Genomic DNA, 17,593 nt, shown 5'->3' on the forward strand with positions numbered 1-17,593 from the left:
TTTTGGGAACATTAATGGAATTTTTTTTCAATTGTAACCACATGGGGTTTTATTAAATTTTAAAACAAAACAAAACAAAAAAAAGCAGATGGGGAAGCTCAGCCATCTAGCTCACTTTTCACATCTTCATAACACACCACAGTGCAGCCAAACCAAGCACTCATGACTGCAGCCCTGGGAAGGTCTGGGGAAAACCTGAGCCCCACAGTGAAGGAGGCTGTTCTCCACTGCCAGGAATAGACATTTTCTCTGTTTATCAAACTCTTCTCTCCTCAAGAGAGCACAGGAGCACTCTGGCCAGCGCAGTTGTTCTCTGTGAGCATCCTTTCTTTGACATACATTACTGGGACACAGCTGAATATGACCCAGGAGCCCTCAATAGCTGAATGCAGGAGCAAAAACATTCCTAACTTGTCCAAGTCTGAGATGACTGAACTTCCCCACTGCTTAGCGGCTGTATTCTGAAGAAAACATGGGTCAAACATAAATATCCAATGTGCCCAGAACATGGAAGTTAAGGGGTGAGGAAACAATAAGGATAGTAAGAGAGAAGTACAATCTGTGTTCTCCAGTTGTCCAAGAAGGAAAGCGTCCTTATAGCACAGAAACATGACTGAACTTCAGACTGTTATCAGGTTTGGTTGATAAAATTCACTGTCAGAGGATATCTCTGCACTTGGAAATAGCTGTTCCAAATGGACAAACAGAACACACACACAAAGATAAAAATTTTTAAAATTTTTGTGAAACAGTAGTGGAAAACCTTTCATTTTGTAATGCAAAAATGTGCTATGGAAAAACATAAGCATAGTGTTGATTATACCAGCCACATCTTTCACGGAGCTGTGGATGTGAAATTAAAAGAAGTTATTCAAGTGAATTTTATTTTACCTTGCTGAAATGCTTCATTTCAGAAAGATCACATGAAAAAATCCATCAAAACTGATATCCCTCTCTTAAACATTTATTCATTAACAAATCTGTCTTTGTTTTTAATGGAAAATCCATCAATAAAAACTTTTTTACTTGCTTTTACTTTTCCATCATTGAAAAAATCAATCCCCCAGTCTAACCTGGGAACCAGTCCCACGATGCAGAGATGCACGAAAGGTTGTGTGGGGTGCAGGGACCCCCAGGAACAGGCACCATCAAGCAGGAGAGTCGGGGAGGTCTCGTCCCCTTAGGCACCGCTGCTGATATTGTGCACAAAGCCATTCGCTGGTCTGGGGGCAGCAGCAGGCTGACCTTTCCTTCCCGGAGCCTCAGCGCGTGGGATCGCAGCAAAGAGGCTGACGGCGGGGGAGGGATGATTGTTTCAGACCTGACCCCCAAATACACACAGATTCTCCTAACAGACCCATCCAGCCATGTAACCCTTTGATTTTGAGGGCTTATTCAGTTCAGGGCGTCCCATCACAAGGTGAATCTGTAAGGAAGCTGAGTGCTGAGCACTGCTCCTGACTTGTACCAACGGCAGAAAAAAAAGGACCCAGTAGTAATGACCACCCAGCTTGCAGGAATATGGTGAACCAGCTTTGCGCATAATTTTGCCTCCTCTCAAAAGGGGATGAGGCAAATACCTCGATGGGACGAAGCACTCTAATGTCAGGAAAATCAAGGCATAGTTTTCCAAGGGGTGGACTCACACACTTTGAGGCCTGAGGATGCCACCTCATGTTTTTCCCCATCTTTCTGAGCTTTAAGAGTCTTACATTTGCCTGGGCGCTGTGTGAATGTTGCACTGGTCAAGCAAACCCATTGTGATGCTTTGGTATGGCTGGGCTAGCTATAGCTGCACTTTTAAAAATGAAAACTTAATAACAGTCCATATGGTTATAATTAAAGAAAAATCCATTTACATTTTAAAATGCACACATTTTATTGAAAACAGCTTACATAAACACATCTGGAACACAGCTTTAGATAAAAAGCATATGCAGGGGCTGATTCTGTTATTCTTATGCTGGAGTAAGTCAAAAATGAGCCAGTTCACAGGTGTAAGGCCAATGGGAGACCAGAAACTAACCTAGGGCTTTTCATTTTAACAAACAGAATATTGCCAAGTTTCACTTCAATCTTGCAACTTGGAAGAGAGGAGAACCAAAAGTTTATAGCCCATATGAAGAATTATTGTATTACGAATAACTGAAGTTTATAGAAAAAATGTTTCCAGTGGTTAGACCTACAGTTCCACTCTTCACAAAAGCAGACAGAAAAGCAGGCACTGACCTCTCAGCTTCGGCAGATTTTTATTGAGAGGTCTGTACTCTAGGCAACATCCAGGTTTCTTCCATTCTCTGCTACAAGTAGTCCATCTTCCATTCTTTCTTTCAGAGTTAAAAAGAACTGTAACTGCAAATAATTGTGTCATATTTAATCAAGTGGACTCTCCAAGTACTTTGCAATCTATGGTGTCTATTTTGCCAGACATTTTTCCATGGGCTTCCCCTCTATTTCAGGTATTTGGTCCATGCACAGAAAAATGATATGTAGAGCTAAAACACCTGAAGTTCTCTATAGATTAAGAACTGGTAGAGAGGGCCTGAGTACTTGCAACACGTACTGAAATAAACAGGCAATACAATCTTTCCGCTCTGCTCAGAACAGGACCTCATCAGTGACACACAAACCAGACAGATGGGTTCACTAATTTGGAATAACAGGTATCTTGGGGTTAAATGTATTCCCTTTTTAGCAGAATTCCAAAAAAGTCAACCAAAATGTTATGGCAGGATGTTAAACGTGCAATGTATTGCATTATGGCACACAAAGAACATTCAAGACAAATACAGTCCTTCTTATTTTTGTCATGTATATGTTCTGCATCCAGCAGGGCAGTAAATTAAAAACACTTCACTGAGGTAATGGCAGATAATTTATTCTGCTTTTACACACTGTTTTTAGCTTCCAGACATGGGAGGAATGGTTCTCCCTTTGCAGTCAACGTTATCTCTTTTCCAGTGGGATTTGCCTCTCTACTGACCAGCAAAGACTCAGGATCTGTAAGATACCAGATGTATAATTTCATAAATAAGTAAAAATTAAAACCCTGGTATTCTGAGTGGGCTATGTGCTTTTGTGTGTGTTTGTGTGTGTACGTTATTGTGCTGAGACAGGCTTGGTCTGTGTCGTGTTGTGACCAACAGGATGAACGTGTGTACTTGCACACTTCATTTAATCCACTGTCATAATGCTATCATTTCTGGCATAGGATGTGGCAACCAGTTAGCAGTCCACCACTATATTATGAACACTGAAGAAAAACACTGTATCTCATATTAAAAGCTCAGGGTGAACTTTAGGGCGGAAAGAATTAGTTACTCAGACTAGAATTTGGTCCTTTGGTCCTGAGACGAAAGCTACCACCTTCACCTTTTGAAGCATGCCATGGGATCCTTAATGACCACAGAGGGTCGAGACCCCAGTTTTATGTCTCATCTTAGAGAGACAGAACAGCCTTTATAGATCTAGATGCAACTAACTGCTGGCAAAAGCTGAAACTTCTACCTTTAATGAAGCTGAGGCTCCAAGAGCAAATAGCAACTATTGAACTTGTTATGGGCAAACCCAGAGTCTGATTAAGTCCATGGAGCATTCGCTCAAAAAAAGCAGCCCGTTGTGGTTTACATGTCAACTCTCCTTCACTGTTAAAGAAATCACTAAGTTCTCTGTGGTCTGTGGACGCAAAAAAAGGCGTCTGCTCTGCGTACCAGGACCAAAGACTGCGCTTCCAGTGAGGCCTGTAAGCTGTGCTGGGAATGAACCCTTGTGGGACTGAGTATCTCAGCTGGATACTCACCTCGGAGAAACATAGCTCAAAACAAGACATTTGGCCTTTGCAGTGCAATCACCTTGTTATTATCGTCAACACAGCATAGCCTGCTCTAGGAGCCTTCCGGGATGGGAGGTGTAGCCTAGGAGCTCTGAAGTGACAGATGATTTCTGAGAGCCCCTCTGCCAACGGAATCACATGTCTTTCCCCTGGGATTTGTGAATTACGTCTCATGCTACAACAATAAGTTGTGTTGTTTTAAACAGCCTTAGAGGGCAGGGCTGTATGGCAAGTCTGACAATGCACACAAATAGTCCAGGGGAAGAAATAAAGCTGTATTCTTTAGGCTCATTTCCCCTAAAAAAAAAATAGCATTAGCATCCCACTCTGGGATTTTTGGGGGTATAATTCAGGGGATGAGGCTGGTATAATGTGGAGGATTTCTTTTAAACTGGACCTGGATGTGTTGAATTCAGCCCCGCTAAGCTTGTGCAGTTTGCAGGCCACTCTACAGCTCTGTGATGTTTTTGTGCTTTGCAGTCTTTTTCTGCTGCTCCGCTGCCAAGCTTCGCAATTAACTGGAATGTACAAACATTTCTCCTGGGTTTGACGGGAGCAGAGACCTGTCTGTATGCTGAAGGTCATGTGAGAAGTTTCGGCAGGGTGCACTGTCTGAAGCGACAGCCTCCTGACATCCCCCTTGCAACCCAATGTGCTCATTCTAGATGTTTTTTGACCATAGTCTGGCTGCTCTCAGTGTTTATTTTGGAGCTGGAAACTATACCCAAAAGCAGAGCGGTGTTTTTACTGCCCAGCGGGAGGCCGAGCCTGCGAATCGGATCTGATCTGACTCACCACTGTAGGAGAGAAAACAAGCACATCCTGAGGCTCGATCCAAGTGTGAGTCCTTACCTAAACCCCCAGCCCCAGGGAACTCCAAAAGCTGGGGTTTGGCGATCCTTGAGTCTCTGAAGAGTTATCCAGAGACTTCTTCCCATGCAGTCAGAGTTTCAGTGAGGAGACTTCCTATAGCAGTAGGGGAAGATAAGAACTACTGGGATTTTGCATAATTACATGTAGTTTGAAGTAGGTTTTTTTGTAAGCAGAGTGTTCCCCTTCTGGTTTGTTGTGTTAAGTACAGTTCTGGTTTATAACCCTTTTTAATTTTCCTTACACATGAAAGCATACATTGGAGGACGTATGGTGTATGCTGACTGATCTTACAGATCATTTAAAAGGAAAGATATTAGGAATTATTCATATCTAAGTTACACCTATGTAAGGGCAAAATAACTCCAGTGGAAGACATTGATACTAACTCACAGCAAAGTAGCTACTCGGGGTTGTGCATCTTGGCTGTCAGGCCTTCACAGGGGGGCTAAGTTTGAAAATCTCAGCCTTAACTTCTGTACATGTCTGCCCTTTGTGCCAATGGCCTAAAAATAATTTCTCTGTCTTTGTTAAAGCAGTTTCACATCTACATATGAAAGTCACCATAAAATGTTAAGTATATTCTAACTGTTGAGTACAGATAATGTTGACTTTGAAAGCAAAGCCTATTCACTTTTCACTATTCAGAAAGATGATACTGAGAGAGAACTAAAGTAGGGCTTAACTGAAGGTAACATGAAAGCTATGAAGTGGGCTCCAAAGGAAGTGCTACGCTTTCCCCTCTGTTACAGAAAAAGGTGAACGAAGGGAGCAGCAAGATTAGCAGGAAGTCATATTTTAACGCTGGAGACATAAGATAAAAACTCGTCTGAAAACAAAGTCTCTAGTCAGCAGGATGAATAAAATGCCAGGTTCCTTAAAAAAATAAAAGTTCCCAATCATAAAAAAAAAAAAATCAAGCCTCTGTTTTCATTGCAATGTTTAGTCTTCTGTTCTTCCGAATGTGGAAGCTCAGAAGTTATGTGTCAGCAGACAAGCTCTCCACCTATAATTAAAAGGGTGGGTTGGTTGCAAGATGTGATATGACAGACGTGTGTAATATCGTGTAATATTGCACAGGGGCTATTTTTTCTTTCTAAAAGCCATACTGTATAGTACTGAACTAGTTTTGCTAGTCCCTCTGATGGATACAAAGTGCAAAGTGGTATCCATATGGCCCTATGGAAGTATAACATCACATTCTTCTAGCTTATACAAGTTTAATGGCACTGAATTAGCATGGGCTGCCCTTTGGTGCTAATTCTTTCTGCACTCAGGGGGTTAAAGGAGCTTCATACTATCCAGATGTTCAGTGGCTCCTGCAAATGAAAGATTAGCAATTTTTGCAACTGCTGCTCTTTCTTCTGCTCCTTTTTTAAAGCTGATATTTTCCTTAAGAACTTGCTTAGTATCTGAGTCAGAGGAATCTCTTCCCTGAGGTAAATCAATCAATAGGCTGCACAAGAAAAGGAACAAAATGTAGAGGAGTCAGGCCTGAGTTGTATTAATTTGTTTACAGGAATTACCTTCCAGGGACCAATATATTCGTCCCAGGGTTTCATTTTCCTCTGTGAAATAGGAATCAAACACAGCATTATTTCAGGATATGAAAATAATAATAATAAAAAGAAGCCCAAATTTTTTCAGAAAAGCCCATCTTTTTTAGTGCTAGTGAATAAATGTCCCTTTTAATTTTTCAGATTAGACTATAGGTAAGTGATGTGGGTATCAGAAATACAGCTATCTTAACTCCCACCTGCCACCAACAAGGTTTCCTGGAGAGAAATAGGAAAAGTAGCCAAAATGAATTCCAATAAATGAATGCCGGCTTAATATCTACTAAGCCTGTCTTTTGTATACATAGATTTACTCAGGTTCCTGCTGCTGCAAGAGCTGTTCAAGCACGGAATAAGTAGAGCTCCAATGAGACAAAACCTTCTGCCTCAGCTGGCTTTTAACAACCTGTTTTCTTGCTGCAGCTCAGAGAGAATTTTTCTAACCTTAACAGAATTGCTAGATAGCACATCTTGCTCTAATATATACTTTTCCAGTGCTCCAGTTATCGTACAGGAAGCAATGAATTGTCTGAAGCAGAAAGCGATGTCGGATGTGTGTTACTAGCACCATGACTGTGCTTTATGAAACTTCCCTAATGAAGACACGCACCACGCTGCTCTTGCCGTTCTTCCTCTGCCTTTCGTGGAGTCCAGAAATGTACTGTGCCTGGGTACAAGCTCCTTCTCGCGTAGCTCCACCATCTTCCGTGGGAAAACTAGGTGGAGATACTAGCACCTCATATTAGTAAAGCCAATTTGGGGGCATGCTGGTAATTAGTTATTTGAAGAAAGTACTGGCTTAAATTTATGACTATTTGAAATAATTGTTTATTAAATTTAATGGGCACAGATATGGATTTTTGACATTTATTCTCAGGGTTCTGCGGGCACTGACAGCCTGACTGTCCATGCCCAGCCTCCCCAAGGTTCCCCCTGCACCTGTGCTTGTTCCAAAACAGTGAGGGTCCTAGACCTCGTAATCCCTTTGTCTACAAGGGGCACAGTACAGTTTGGGAACATCGAGTGGGGTAAAAGAGAAGAAGACTTTGAGGAAAAAGGTTCTTCCACAGCAAAGGACTCAGTTATGGACTTCCGAGGATTTCAGCATGACTTGTCAGAGATGCACCTTTGCAGCTTGAGGCACACAGCTATGTTGTAAATGGTTGGGGTCTAGCACGGACGACGTGCAGGGTGGGTTGTGGCACACATAGACCAATAGGTCACACGTGAGCTTACCCGGTATTGCTCCAGAAGGAGATGTTATTGGCAGGGAGGCAGTTGTTTGCTGGGGACTCGAGGCCATAGTGCAAAGGTGCTGCAGAACAAGGCGAACAGGTAAAATGTCAGTCTTTTTGCAGAAAATCTCCAAACTGTACCAGACTTTATGAAATATGAGATTTTCTCCTTTGCTTATATGCTTACAGAGGCAGTAACCACCCCATTCTTTATTACAACAGAATAAAGGATCTTGACATCTGGGAATAGAGGAAAAGAGAGGAAGTGAGAGAAAGGGGGGGAGGATAAAAACTAAAACCCAGGGATCTTCCATCAGTTTCACCAGTGTAAGGATCTCAAGGGGTGGAAGAGCTGATTCTCTAGGACTTTTCCTTAACTCCCATCCCCTCCTAAACAACTTTGAGATGTTAGTGGCCAGATATGCTTATATGTTTTGAAGAGATCCATAGAATTTTATTGTGATGCGATCTGTTTAGCAACAATTTTTATCACAAGCCAGATTTATAATCAGGCATGGTCCACTTGGTAAGTATGGTCCATGGTAAGCAAATTTTGATTTTAAGTCTGGGAGGTACTACATACCCAATCAAACAAAAGCAAAATCTCAGCAAGTAGAGGACTAAACATTAATATGTTACTTTCTTCTAAAAGTAGAAGCTTTTCTGAAAGCTGCTTTTGTAAACCCTGGGCTTTGGGAAGGTGGAGGGAGCTCCACTGGCTGGTTAAGAGACTCCTATCTCTTACCATTCCAGCAGAAGCAGCAGTTTGTGGATGCAGCAGGAAAGATTTACAGCAAAGGGGGCAAGGAGCAATGGAGAAAGTTAATGATCAGATTGAAGAATCCCACTCTTGGAAAATAGCAGCATTACCTCAGTGTTAGGAAGGCCTACAAACTCAATTAGAGCATAGTAAGTGGGAGAGTACAATACCTGGCACCACAACCTAATTCGGGAATTGTGCACTACAGCGATGAAAGGCAGGTACTTGGAGGGCACTGAATTAACAGCGGTGACAAACTCACCACGGAGATTCTGCTGATCTATCAGACCAAAGCTGCTGCTGCCGAAGCAGCTAGCTCAAATCCAAGGCCATGTGGGTTGTTCCCATTAGAGAAAATCATGACAATCTACTATTTTGGATATAGCTCCTTTTATTTTACAGAAATCCATGAAGCCTTGCTTCCCAGAGCATGGGCAGAGAACCAGACAGCAGGAGCTTGTTTCACTTTTTATGGCTCCTGGCTTCTTTTAGTCAGCATACAGTCCTCAAACTCTCTCTCCAGGTAGCTGTTTTGTTTCAGGGCCACATTAGTAGTGCTCTTGCATCTGTCTTGTTTTACCTCACTGACTCTTCTCTCAGTTGCTCTGGTCTTTCTGCAGTTTCTCAGAGACACTGAATTACAACCCAGAGCATCAGCCCACAGTTTGCTGTACCAGCCACCAGGGACATTGTTTTGGGGAATGGTCCTTCTCTGTCAGATCCCTGATACCACAAAATTACGCTTGTGGCTTTCTACAGCTATCCGAAAAGAAGGTGGAAGACTAGTCCCATCAATCGAAATTCAGTCCATCTTGCAAGAGTAGTCTAAAACTCTGCACTTTCACTAAACCATTTGTTTCTGCCAATTGTCCAATGAAACAGGTCTCTTACTCCAGTAGGAAACATGTACTTGAACCTCAAGCCAGTGTCAAGGGATGACTTTGTATTCACCACTATCTTGTAGGCTCCAAATGCAAATCAAATATTTGCAAGAGCAAATGTTCTCTCTGAAAGACGAGATACAACATGAGCTCTATCCCATATAACAAGCCTGTGCAATTCAGGAAATATCTTGGGACAATCAAGTTCTACAAGGAAGCTGTGGTGACTAGAAAACATCACGACTTCACCTCTTCCCCCCTCCTTTCCTCTGTACAATGGGAACAATTTTCTCTCACTGACACTCTCTACCTATTTATATTTCCCTTCTGCTACTCAGCTCAGCCATAATCCCACAGCACACTGTGTTCCTTGAGTCTGGCTGGCCTTGGATCACACTGTCCAAGGCATCAAACACCACCAGTGGACACCTCAGGGCAGGAACAGTATCTCTGCCACATCACAGGAGTTATCAGAATTTAGGCAATAAAAATGAGAGTACCAGTAAGAAAAGTCACCTTGGCTGTCCAGCTTCCTCTCTCCTTGAACTCCAATGGCTCCTTGGCTTTTGAAATAATGTAGCACAGGAAGCTGGTCTCCCAGGCACTGAGTTTCTTCTGCTGGGCTCTAGCCAGCTGCTCTCTTTGCCTGCTTTCTCTCTTCATTGACAATTTATTGGCTGCCCTATGCCTGGTTTTTTTTTCCTCTTAAATTTTCTCTTTTCTGGACAAGCCTTATACTTGACTCACCTGGCAGTATATTTCTTCTGTACTTGAGCAAGAACATGTCAACAGCAAGGAGAAAAAAGAGCCGTCCCTCATTGAACCTGCCACAGTGCCACGGCTGTGCCTGTTAACATCAAAATACAGTGTGCTTGGGAAATGAAACTGCTCTTCCATTTCAGTGCTACCTCCTGCTTATACCTTTATACTTGGCTTATTCGGATCATCTCAGAAGGCTCTGGAGGATGATCTCAAACATCCCTGCCTCCCACCTCACCGGTGGTCTCTCCTTGCACTAGGCTCCGAGCTCAGTTTCCCTATCCCCCCTTCTAGTTGCTATGCCCAGCAGCTCCCATGGGTATTCATTTCTATGCTTAGCTTCAGAAAGCATGTTTAAAATCACTTTACATTTAAATTAGCTAAGGGCCGTAATGTTTGGATTATGACTAAAGAGCAAGTGTGTTGTAACTCTTTCCTCTCCTTTGAAATTTAACATCTAGATTAAGGAAGAATGGAATTTTTCCCTCTCCAGCTCTGCCTTCATCTTTTCTCTCAGCAGATCTTCACGCTTAGCACCAGGAGGAATAAACAGCCTGTCCGTGCTTGGGACTAATCAGGACTGGCCACAGGATGTCACTATTACTCCACAAACATACAGAGAGTGAGGTGTTTGTTTATAGAAGGGTCTGATCTTTAATTGACTACAATTCATATTTTGCCAGCATCCTCATCTCGTGTGATATTTCAGGAGACACATCCTGACATTCCTCAACAGAGCCACAATCCCATATAGAATCTGGCGATGTGCGTTAAGACACAACTTGTGTGTACGAACGTGTGCACACACTAGCTTCAATTTGCCCTAAGTTTACACAGCCCTTGGATTTCACCTTGGCTATGGGATTCAAACAACCAAAGTCAGCCAAGGATTGCTTTGTTTCAAGCCAAAATCACATTAAGCCTCTGTGTATCAAATGGTTCCCTGTAAAACCTTAAATCAGCCCAGGTCCCCTCCAACTCAGTCTAAGCTCGTAAAACTTATGGTAAAATTCAGTTTCAAGTTCATAACAAAACCCAAAGGCAGGTTTCAGGTTCACTTTTGGATTTTGTTCTGAATGTTTGCCTAGCTCTGCTCAATGCAAGGTCACACAGACTGGATGGGAGAAAGGCTTTTTAAAATGTTTCTATTCACCGAAACAGAGATAAGCACATGACTATGAGCTGGTGCAACCATGGGGTGAAAATTCAAATGCAGAAGCAGATTGAAATGTCCATTCAGGAGAAGTAAATCTTCGTAAGTGCAGACAGAAGCCAGGCTAAGTAAAAGTGTCAAAGAAAACTTCCCCATGGTGGGAAGCTGACTATCAACGTCAGCATAAGGACTCTTGCTCTCCTCTCCCTCTTGCCTCTTCAGCACCTTGTCCTTTCCTCCTTGTTTACCAAGATGTATGAGCTGCTGTGGCTCAACTCTGATGTCTTGGGGAATCTCCAGCTCCCTTCCATGCCAGTAAATTTTACTATCCACATCTTGCTCACAAAATATCCCAACTCACCAAAATGTGTCCTCTGATTATATTACCCTTGATTTGATGAATTCTGAGAACTTATTCCATGTTTACACCTCAATATATTGAATTCAAGGGGGTTGTGGTTATTGGCACCAACTTTTTTTTTCTGGAAAAGCATTATAAGGATTCAGATATCATTGGCAACTCAGAAAAAAACCCCACACATATGTACAAACACTATTTTGTTCTTAATTTGTGCCTCTTTTTGCAAAATTTGGGTGATGGACTGAGGTTTCTCTTACAATTTGGGAACCTTTTTGGTAGCACCGGGCATAATTTTTACCCTCTGGATAATAAGGTAGCTAAAACACCAGAGGTAATCACATACTATTCCTCTATAAAACTGGAATGTTATTCTCAGTATTGGTTCAGGAATGCCTATTCTACAGTGCTGGTGCTGTGATGGGTAACAGGCAGCAGGTGACTTGTGGAAAAGAGACTTCTACAGAAGACCAATTCAGGCAGACCTATGTAAAAATATCTTACCTGGGCAGACTTCATGAAAGTTAGGAACGTTATTTTGGGAACCAAACTTCACTGGTATGACCTTGGTGGCCTAAGATCAGTTGGACAAAGGCTATTATAAAAAATCTAGAAGAGGATTCTTTGGATTCTGTGGAGCAGAAATATAAAAATCTGTAGAAGTGGAGAGCTGCTGCCTTATCAGAGGTGGAGAGTTTCTACAAGTCCTATTTTGCATTTGCCTTTTTCTGTAGCCTCAACGCCCTGTCACCAAGTCCCATGGGTTTTAACAATAAACCTCAGGCTTTGGCATTCGCAACATCTCACTGTTTAACTTAAAGGACTCTTGATTTGGACTTTGACTGCTTACCTAATGCTTTTTGTGCTGTCTCCTGCCACCAAGAAATAAAAAGAAACATCATGCAGTTAAAAGACTTCCTTTCCAATTCCAGCTCCAGCCAGAAACCGATGGACCAGAGAGGAGGCTGCTACCTCTAGGGAGGAACCGCTGCTCCAGCCTGGCAGAATGACAACTGTCCACCTGAATCTGACTGTGAACAAGTTTCCTTTTCAACCTCCTTTTTTTCTGTTGCTTTGTATGTCTGCTTAGGCACAGAAATTGAGCTACCAAAACAGCTACAGTAGGTTGAGAAACCTTGAGCCAGGCTGGTCCATAGTTACGCAGGTAAAGAGTTAAAGCAAGGGACTGTTGGCACATTTAATGAGGTAGATATGAACCTTGTATTTTTCATGTTGTTATGATTACCATCAGTCTAGGAAATAATTTGTAACATAGACCTGACTGCCTGGGCTAGTTTTCAGTTACACTGAAGCAGCAGAAGTGGTGTAGCTTGCCCAAAAATCTGGGTGAAAAAATAGCTGGTAAATACCTATACTGAACTGCATGCTCCCATGGCTGTATTGCTAACACCACTGGAGGCAGCTAGCTTAAAGCTAGGTGGACTGTATCTCATGACCTGGCTTGACATGTCCTTAGCCTACCTCTTCTCTCCCCCAGAGAGGCAGCCATCTACTACAGGTCCATACAAATAGCAGTTTCTGTCCCTCCCTGCCCTCAATGTCAGTTCAGTGCTGAGAGAAGGAGAGGCTCCAGCCACCACAGCACCCTTCCAACACTCCCTTCAGCTCATGGCACATCCCTGCAGGGAGGCACATACCATGTGCTCATCCCAGAGCACACACCCTTTATTCTCCATGCACATATGGAAGGCCAAGGTAGGTCAGCAGGCAGCACAAAGAGGTTTGGCACACAGGCCAGCTCATATTTCCATTGTTTAAGAATTTTATATTTAGTCACACCTGTGGTTCAGTTAATAAGGTAGATCTATGCCATGTTTCATTGCCGTTAGACAATGACAAATGATTCTGAAGCCACTATCACAGGGACTTACAAGGTCTGATCAGAACAGAGCATCATCAGTGTAATCCACAAGCCTGGTAGATCAGGCTGCTCTGTTTCTGTGTTTCTCTCTCATTCTGTTACGCAAGTACTTTCTGTAACAAGAATCTTCGTCTAAGGAACCCGGTGCCCAGCTCTTTGTCCATAAGCTTTGCATTTATTACCACGTCCTTTATTGCTGAGCTACAGCTCTCAGAGCAACAAAAACATGTGGATGCATCCAGCAACTCCATTCCCTTTCTGTCCGTCCAGTTGCAGTGATGATTCCTCCAATTTAGACTAGACTCAGGAGTCATAATTTGCATGACTTACATTTGTTATTCTTACTCACGTCACACAAAGAGCATAGTGTACATGGAGGTACATCAGTATATGAAGATGCTTCTGAGGCCTTATTCCTCCAGAGGCAAGCATGGCAGTTCAGGTTAGAAATCATTGCACTGAAGCCAGCTGGGTATAGCAGAGATAAAAACAAAATTGGACTTGTACTCCTCCCTTAGCAATTGCTGAGTCTTAACTACTACACTGGGTATTTTATGTTGTGCCTTCAGACACGCACCATGATATTTGAGTTAAATGTCTTATTTCCTCTACTTTGTCTGTCTTAGACCCCTCTCTGTGCTTTACACCTTAAAATTACCTTACAGATACTAATATAGGGCTGTGTGCTTGTATCCTGATACTGCAAGTCAATGAGGAATAAGGACACCTGCCAAATATGGTATTATCTGTACTGTCTCTTAGGTTTGGGACTAACAGAGCTGCTTTGAGGTATCAGAAGAAAGCACAGAAAGATTTTTTTTTAAATCTGTCAGAATGCATACATAGTCAGAGTGCTTTCAGGTGGCACTTCGCTGTGTAAGAGTTGAATTGATTTTCTTTGGTTTAGCCATTCAAGTCACAAAACAGGTTAAATGCAAATATAATAATTTTACTATGTATCCACTAGATGGTAGCCTATCCTTATCCTTTCCATTTACCAATTACATCAAGACATTTTATACGATGACCAATGATCCATCTCAAGAAATCTCATTGTGTATATTTTTACTGTCAAGGAGATACTTGGCCAGTGGATCCTAGCGTGTGAGCGGGGAAATGCAACTCATAAAAATTCCTCCTTGTCAGAAATGCATTTGCCCACCGTCCCAGTTCAGACCTGGTAGAGGTTTTAGTGATCCTTAGGAATTATCCAAGTAGTAAAACCTACATAATCCTGGCATCTGCAGTTACATTCTTGTCATTATTACAAATTCGGAACAGTCACTCACATTGGTCAACACAGTGGTTTTCCTGCTTACATTGGTACATGAAATTATTATATTTCTCATTTAAAACAGCTTTTCTAGAGCATGATTAGCCTTTTACTAAAGGTCAAATTCTGTACAGAAAGTCTAAGAGATTTTTCTGCATAACATTTTTGAAAAAGATAATCAGTAGTGAGTCAATTATAAATCTTCCTCTGAGCCTTCCTGAAAAAGATCAGGATAGTCATGGATTTTTGTGCCTCTTAAGCAAAATGCACTTCTTTCTTTGATCCATTTTTCCTAATACAAATAAGAAAGGAGAGAGAAATAGAGAGAAATACATTATTAAGAAGTATCATCCCTCTTCACAATGGTATCTATGTACTGACAGAGAGAAATACAATCACCAAGGACTCTAAAGGAGAATTGAAAACAAAAAAGATTACAGTATTTTGTGCTTGTGCGTGGCATACACTGGTTGAAATAAAAGCATGCCACACAGCAGCTTTTCTGCTGTGCACGCCTCTAATCTCTGTCCTCCCAGTGCCACCAGGTAGGAGGTTGCAGAGAGCAGCAGGTGTTTGACAGACCTTTCACTTTAATGACATTATATGCCACAAACTGTCACAGCTACCTCTGGTCAGCTGCATAAGTATTTTCTACTCATATATATATATATATATAAAAAAATATCTTCCCAGCAATTCTACTCCAAGCTGGTTCCACCAGCTCCTGTGAGGGACTGCAGATGTGTCTGAAGATCAAGGCTCTCCAAGGCAGTTGACAGGTCTCAGATACTGAGGTTGAAGGTATTCAGGTGAAAACTTGGGACAGAACACATCTCAGAGAGCCAGTGTGAGCCCTGACTTCTGTCCAACACAGGGAGGTGACTATCAACCATTACAGTGTGGCACAGATTGCAGGCTATTCTTAGCCTTGAAAGCACGCTGACTAGATACAAGGATATTCCTAAAGCTGTTGTGTCACGAATGTCTCTTCTAAAACTTTAAAAAAAAAATATATAAAAATTAACCGAAGCCTAATTGGCAGGATTCCTATGTGCAGATCTGGAAGAACATTTACACCCTAAATTGTTTTTACTCAGCAACTGAAACTGCTTCCCTAGTTTCTGCATATCATTTGTATCATACACGGTAGTTAATAGAACACTTAGGAGAGGTATTAAAAATGCTCATTCCATACTATCTTTGCCATTTTTATATTATACCAAGGGGAGTGAAGCTCACTAATGCAATACTAAAGCCCTTCAGAGTTCTGACTACTGTTCTTTTCTTGCTTGGTTCATGTACCATAAGTTCATATAATGTAGTCAGAATGAAAAAGAAGAGAATATCATAAGAAAGGTCTCTCTGACTTAAACTTGTGCTTGGTCATTCAGTCAAGATCAGGTACAAAGGAAGCATAAGCATGGCATGTGCTTCTATATTCACCTATAGGAAGGCAATTATGGTCAAATATTACAGATTAATGATGAGGTATTTGTGCACTACCTACTATGGTGGGTTGACCTTGGCTGGCTGCCAGGTGCCCACCCAGCCACTCTCTCACTCCCCCACCTCAGCAGGACAGGGGAGGAAAATAAGATTAAAAGGTTGTGGGTCGAGAATAAGGACAAGGAGATTGCTTGACAATTACTGTCACAGGCAAAACGGACTCAACTTGGGGAAGTTAATTAATCTAATTTAATTTAATTAATTTAAATTAATTTAATTTATTGCCAATTAATAACAGAGTAGGATAGTGAGAAATAAAAAACAAAACTAAAACCACCTTCTTACCACCCCCCACCTTCTTCCCAGGCTCAGCTTCACTCTTGACTCTTCTACATCCTCCTCTCCTCCGAGCAGTGCAGGGGAATAGGGGTCGTGGTCAGTTCATAACGCTTCATCTCTGACGCTCCTTCCTCCTCATGCTCTTCCTCTGTGTCAGCTTGGGGTCCCTTCCACAGGATACAGTCCTTCATGGACTGCTCCAACATGGGTCCTTCCCACATGCTGCAGTTCTTCAAGAATGGAGTGCTTAAGTGTGGGTCTGCCATGGGCTGCAGTCGCTGCCAGAAAGTCTGTTCCTGCTTGGGCTTCTCCATGCCAGGTGCCTGCTCCAGCTTGGGTTTTCATTGGGCTGCAGCCTCCTTTAGGGCATGTCTGCCTGCTCCAGTGTGGGGTCCTCCATGGGCTGCAGGGTGACGATCTGCTCCAACATGGTCCTCCATGGGCTGCAGGGGCACAGCTGGCCTCACCATGGCCTACTCCATGGGCTGCAGGGGAACCTCTACTCCAGTGCCTGGAGCACCTCCTCCCCCTCCTTCCTCATGGACCTTGGTGTCTGCAGGGCTGTTTCTCCCACATTTTTTTCACTCCTCACTCTCACAGTCGCTGCACAGTGGTTTTCACCCTTTCTTCAATACAGTATCGCAGAGCACCCCACCAGCATCGCCGATGGGCTCAGCTTCGGGCAGCAGCGGGTCTATCTTGGAGCCAGCCGGAACTGGCTCTGGCCGACATGGGGGCGGCTCCTGGTCGCTTCTCACAGAAGCCACCCCAGCAGCCCTGCTGCTACCAAAACCTTGCCACGTAAGCCCAATACATTTACCTTTTCATCACATCAAATAAAACTCCACATCTTCCTACATTTAGGATAATTATAGAGTCACTCACCCTGCTGGACTAAAAAGGATCCCTAGTTGTTCTCCTTCTGCTCTGCCGCCGACCCACAGACATTGCAGGCCTCATTGCTACTCCTGGATAATTCACAGTCTGAAGGACTGTCTCCTCCATTTCCTACATCCCCTGCCAGGGTTATCAAAATCCCAGAAGAGAATAAAATGGAGAAATGCAGCCAATTGCAAAATGTGCTCATCAGTTGTTAAATTTTAAGGGCTAATACCTGACACAAGAAAATGGAGGGCTGTGTAGTGCTATCTCAGGCATTTTGTACTGGCACATGAAGAATGCAGCAACGCTGATGTTTAAGGAGAAGTCCCCAAGCAGCACTGTTGATCATTTAATGAAAAGTTCTGCT

The sequence above is a fragment of the Phaethon aethereus genome, assembly GCF_964289735.1.
Source record: "Phaethon aethereus genome assembly, chromosome: 2".
NCBI classification, from domain to species: Eukaryota; Metazoa; Chordata; class Aves; order Phaethontiformes; family Phaethontidae; genus Phaethon; species Phaethon aethereus.